Here is a 6000-nt window from a genome sequence, read left to right as displayed (position 1 = left end):
AGCCCAGGAGGAAGGCTGCTCCCAGGTTTAATGATGCCTCACTCCAGGTCCTACAGGATGGGGTGAGGAGGAGGGGGAGGACTGAGATCTTCTCCCCGGCGGATGGAAGGAAGTGGCCTGCCTCTGCCACCACGAAGGCCTGACTCGAGGTGGCAGAGGAGGTCACCAGCACCACCAACATATCACGCACCTGCATACAGTGCAGGAGGCACTTCAATGACCTAAGTAGGTCAGCCGAAGTGAGTACACTTACTCATTCCCCTACACTCCGTCTGCCACATCACTGCCCCCACCCCACATCTCCTTCTGCACTGCCAAAACTACTCTATCACATCACTCCTCACACCCACTCAAAGCTCATCCTCATCTTACCTGCACTTACTCACCTCACCAGTACACATCCCACCACTACCATTCAACCCAATCCTCATACAATCTCATGGCTCTATCTCATATTCACCCTCTCAAACATCTCTTTCACGGTCAGCCTCACCCCACCTGCCACTACCTGTGCTGCAGCCACAGGGCATGCATCACATATGTGTAGTAGGAAGCGTAAGGCAAACGTGTCGTGAGCATGAAGGGGATGCACAAGGGTGTTTGAGGGTTTGTCATGGTTCTCACTTATATTTGATTTCTGATCAACTCATATTACATATTATATTGTCACCATTACTGCCACGTCTTGGCCATTCTTGACTGGCTTGTGCAATATTGCCCTTTCATGAGGTTCTCCATGAAGACCCTTGATGCCACCCATTGGGTCACCCTACAGTGGGTGTATGTGTAGTTGCACGACTACTTTGTGCAGGTGCCTGTAGCGCAGCACTGTGTTGTGTAGCTCCACATGGCGGAGGTGGACGGCATACCTGGCGAGGCTGGTGATGTTGCTCATCCTCCAATGGAGTGACGAATGCAGCAATGGACCCACCCCTATCCTGACAGTGTGAGTGTGAGGGGGTCCACAAAGTAGGTAAATGTGTTTGGACAGCAAAGTCTAGGGTATGATTTAATAATTTGGAGTGTTGAGACAACGGTGTGGCAGGCAAAACTTTGTCTGAGGTGACAGAGTGCCCTGCTGCAATGAATGAGGGTTTACCCCACACCTGTTGAATGGACCTTTGCAGCTGCCACTGGCTGCTGGCTGCAACACGTCTGTTTAAACAGGGAGTGTTTCCCTCAGCATGGGAAACACGCTCTGGGTGGTCCAAAATTCGAATCCTTCTAAAACCTCCAACTAATGAGGTCTGTAAACGATCTCAAGTACCCAGATAATGATCTTAAGTGGGATCCCGCCAGCTTTAATTGCCGGTGGGAGTCCCGCATGCGGGGGCTGCGCATGCACCGATTCGCATCACTGGGGAACCCGGAAGTGGGCGGGTTGGAGCCGGGCTCCGGACCCGCTCTGGAAATCCCCAATTTTAGGAGCCCCTCCACCACGAACTCACTCGCTTGGCCATCCAAAAATTGACCACTTGATCTTTCAGCCTAGAAAGGAGATTTCCGACAGGTAATCAAATAGAGGTACATAAAATAGTAAAAAGTATGAAAAGATTAACCTGAGAATACTACTTTAAAATAAACAGTAGGAATAGGACAAGTGTCACAGGTTCAAATTAGTAAAGGATATCTTTAGGACTGATATCAAAAGGTTCTCCTTCACGCAGATAGTGGTCAACATTTGGAACAGACTTTTGGGCAGAGTGGTGGAGACAAAAATTCTGGAATCATTTAAGAAACAACTCGATGCAAAAATGGGGGAAGTGTAGAATTGTTCTGGATGGATGAATTAAGGTGGCCTTACTGATCTATATTGTGTGATATTGGTTCAACTCTTCAATAAGTACTTTTGATGTGAGCCCATTTCATACATTTACTATATGGCAGTATATGGATTAAAACAAATAACCAAATGAAAAGCAATGGTGGTTATTCCTGCCCAAATACTGACTGACCTGCGGAGTGTTTCCGTGTGTTTTTGTTTCTGGAAAACGATGGTGTTAGAAATCTGTCAACATAACCGCAAATGAACAGAAACTCGTTCTGGAGTAAAATACGGCAATAAAAGCTCAAACAACAGGATTTAAGAGTGGCTCAATAGGATTCCTCTCTCTCTCTCCCTTCCGAACTGCACTCATCTTTAGATGTTAGACTCGTTATTATTTGCATTTGGCAAACAGAGATTAGTGAAGATGCGATTTCCTTCTTCCCCAACCAGGACGCCGTAGCAAAGAAAGTCAACCTAAGATTCCCAATGATTGACGTTGGAACTCTCCAACAAGCTCTCGAGCTCGCCGCTCTTCCTGTGCGACCAAGTTAGGTTGAACATCGGTTACTAAGCGAATGGTTTCCTGCATACAGTTGGCGTCAGTGGAGATTCAGGGTCATATTATTGTGGGAGAATCTAAATCAGAAATACGTACAATGTAAGTATCTTAACCGAAATCCAGTGTACTCCTCTCCACCTTGTTCCTCCTTCTCCACAGATATCAATCCAGCTTTCTTTTAATGGATCAACTTTGTTCTCTGGGAGTCTATTCCACATGTCCACTATTGTGTGGTGGTGGGAATAATTTTTCTAATCGCCAGCATTTCTTGAGGCGTGTAAATTTTGTACTTGTGTCCTCTATTCCTATGCTTATTGTCGAAGTTAAATCGTTTACTTACTTTAAACCTTTTGGTCATTTTTCTTAATATCCCCTTATGTGGCTCAGTGTCAAATTATGTCTGATAAAGCTCCTGTGAAACAGTTTGGGACTTTTTACTATGTTAAAGGTGCTATATAAATGCAAATTGTTGTTTTTGAAGATCTGCATCATGTCTCCCCTCAGTTTTCTTTTCTCCACCAAATATAAGTTTATTCACTCAAGCATTTCTTAATAACTAAGGCATGTAATCATCGTGGTCACTCTATATGTGAACTTATTTCATATTCTAAGAAAAACTGATACAAATTTTCACTGGTGCTCTATATTTGAAAATTGGACTCTTCTAGATTATAATATAATTTGCATGTCTTGTTGGGCCTTCTTGTGACATTTTCACTGTTGCTCTCCCAATAATTTATACTACCATATACAAATTCCTTGTTGAGGGATTTTTATAAGCTTTGGTCTGTTTTGTTGTCATGTTTGTCACCTACCTATATCCTTGCAACAGTAATTTTATTTGATGATTAACCTTCAAGGTTGTCCCAAAATTTAGTGCTCAAACTAGTGTCTTCAGAAGAATGTGGGTAGAGTTTCCGCTAGATTGCGCTGGTTTTATCAGTGCAAAAGTTTGAGGAATTTCTGTTTACGATGGACGTAAATTACGTTTAATTCGAGTTGCCGAGTTATTTTGCGCTGGTTCAAAAATCATTGCACTGAAGCCAGCCTGCCCATGAAACTGGCCACGCCCCCGAACAAAATAATGAGGATGGTGAGTTTCCGCCATTGCGCTTGTTTGCTGCCGTTTGAGGAGGATCTTCAAATTAAGCTCATTTTCTTAGGCGCACAGGCACTATTAGGCATGTTTTACATATAAAAAAAATATTTAATTTACTAAGATACTGACTAGTGTACAGCAATGAAAGTAATAAATGGTTCAGTATAGTTTTTTAAAGCCATTTTCAGCGATTTTAAATCAGGTTACTCACAGGTGGAGGACTAGGCACTCTGATTAAAAATGCTTATTTTTTTGTGATTAAACCCATTTTCAGCTGTAATAATAAAACTGCACCAGGTTACACTCTTAATTACATCTTAAATACACCAATGAATATTATTCATAGAATCATAGAAGTTTACAACATGGAAACAGGCCCTTCGGCCCAACATGTCCATGTCGCCCAGTTTATACCACTAAGCTAGTCCCAATTGCCTGCACTTGGCCCATATCCCTCTATACCCATCTTACCCATGTATCTGTCCAAATGCTTTTTAAAAGCCAAAATTGTACCCGCCTCTACTACTGCCTCTGGCAGCTCATTCCAGACACTCACCACCCTTTGAGTGAAAAAATTGCCCCTCTGGACCCTTTTGTATCTCTCCCCTCTCACCTTAAATCTATGCCCCCTCATTATAGACTCCCCTACCTTTGGGAAAAGATTTTGACTATCTACCTTATCTATGCCCCTCATTATTTTATAGACTTCTATAAGATCACCCCTAAACCTCCTACTCTCCAGGGAAAAAAGTCTCAGTCTATCCAACCTCTCCCTATAAGTCAAACCATCAAGTCCCGGTAGCATCCTAGTAAATCTTTTCTGCACTCTTTCTAGTTTAATAATATCCTTTCTATAATAGGGTGACCAGAACTGTACACAGTATTCCAAGTGTGGCCTTACTAATGTCTTGTACAACTTCAACAAGACATCCCAACTCCTGTATTCAATGTTCTGACCAATGAAACCAAGCATGCTGAATGCCTTCTTCACCACCCTATCCACCTGTGACTCCACTTTCAAGGAGCTATGAACCTGTACTCCTAGATCTCTTTGTTCTATAACTCACCCCAACGCCCTACCATTAACAAAGTAGGTCCTGGCCCGATTCGATCTACCAAAATGCATCACCTCACATTTATCTAAATTAAACTCCATCTGCCATTCATCGGCCCACTGGCCCAATTTATAAAGATCCCGTTGCAATCCTAGATAACCTTCTTCACTGTCCACAATGCCACCAATCTTGGTGTCATCTGCAAACTTACTAACCATGCCTCCTAAATTCTCATCCAAATCATTAATATAAATAACAAATAACAGCGGACCCAGCACCGATCCCTGAGGCACACCGCTGGTCACAGGCCTCCAGTTTGAAAAACAACCCTCTACAACCACCCTCTGTCTTCTGTCGTCAATCCAATTTTGTATCCAATTGGCTACCTCACCTTGGATCCCGTGAGATTTAACCTTATGTAACAACCTACCATGCGGTACCTTGTCAAAAGCTTTGCTGAAGTCCATGTAGACCACGTCTACTGCACAGCCCTCATCTATCTTCTTGGTTACCCCTTCAAAAAACTCAATCAAATTCGTGAGACATGATTTTCCACTCACAAAACCATGCTGACTGTTCCTAATCAGTCCCTGCCTCTCCAAATGCCTGTAGATCCTGTCCCTCAGAATACCCTCTAACAACTTACCCACTACAGATGTCAGGCTCACCGGTCTGTAGTTCCCAGGCTTTTCCCTGCCGCCCTTCTTAAACAAAGGCACAACATTTGCTACCCTCCAATCTTCAGGCACCTTGGTTATGCTCGGTTAAGCTGCCGGATTGCTTTGGCTCACGGAGGATTTTACGTTTGTGATTGTGCAAATGCATTTTAGCGGAAACTCAAACTGTAACGCAGCCAGCGCAATTTTCGGGCACAATTTGGGCCCAGTTACCGACTGTGCCCAAAGCAGAAACTCTACCCCTATGTCATGTGTTCAGATTGAATTAATTTAAAATATCTCTTTTTTTTTACAGCTTGTCTATCCTCTGCCATCTCATTTTGTTTTGACAACCTCTGTATTGACAAACATTTGTTTTATAAAATAGAAATTCTTGTTTGTTGACAGAAATCATTTGGTAAGATCACAAATTGGTGTGGTATTTACAATAATATTTTTGGAGAATTAAAAAAAACCTATGTTTAACTAACCTGATGGAGTTTTTTCATGCGGTAATAGTGAGGGTAGATGAGGGCAATATAGTTGATGTGGTTTATATGGACTTTCGAAAGGCGTTTAATAAAGTACCGCATGGTAGGCTTGTCATGAGGATTGCAGCCCATGGATACAGAATTGGCTAAGTGACAGGAAACAGAGAGTAGTGGTGAACGGTTGTTTTTCGGACTGGAGGGAGGTACAGTGGTGTTCCCCAGGGGTCGGTGCTGGGACCACTGCTTTTCTTGATAGATATTAATGACTTGGACTTGGGTGTACAGGGCACAATTTCAAAATTTACAGATGACACGAAACTTGGAAGGGTAGTGAACAGTGAGGAGGATAGTGATAGACTTCAAGAAGATATA

General features: G+C 43.0%; 1 protein-coding gene across 1 annotated transcript in view; it reads left to right on the top strand.

The window, feature by feature from the left end:
- The first annotated feature begins 2346 nt into the window (after window positions 1-2346).
- Window positions 2347-6000, top strand: part of cc2d2a (coiled-coil and C2 domain containing 2A) — a 175344-nt gene continuing 171690 nt past the window's right edge. The window contains exon 1 of the mRNA XM_067989540.1: window positions 2347-2426. The gene's annotated coding sequence lies outside the window, so the exon portion shown is untranslated. The remainder of the gene's footprint in view (window positions 2427-6000) is intronic.

The sequence above is a fragment of the Heptranchias perlo genome, chromosome 1 (assembly GCF_035084215.1).
Source record: "Heptranchias perlo isolate sHepPer1 chromosome 1, sHepPer1.hap1, whole genome shotgun sequence".
Lineage (NCBI taxonomy): Eukaryota > Metazoa > Chordata > Chondrichthyes > Hexanchiformes > Hexanchidae > Heptranchias > Heptranchias perlo.
This window is presented reverse-complemented; position numbering and strand designations above follow the sequence as displayed.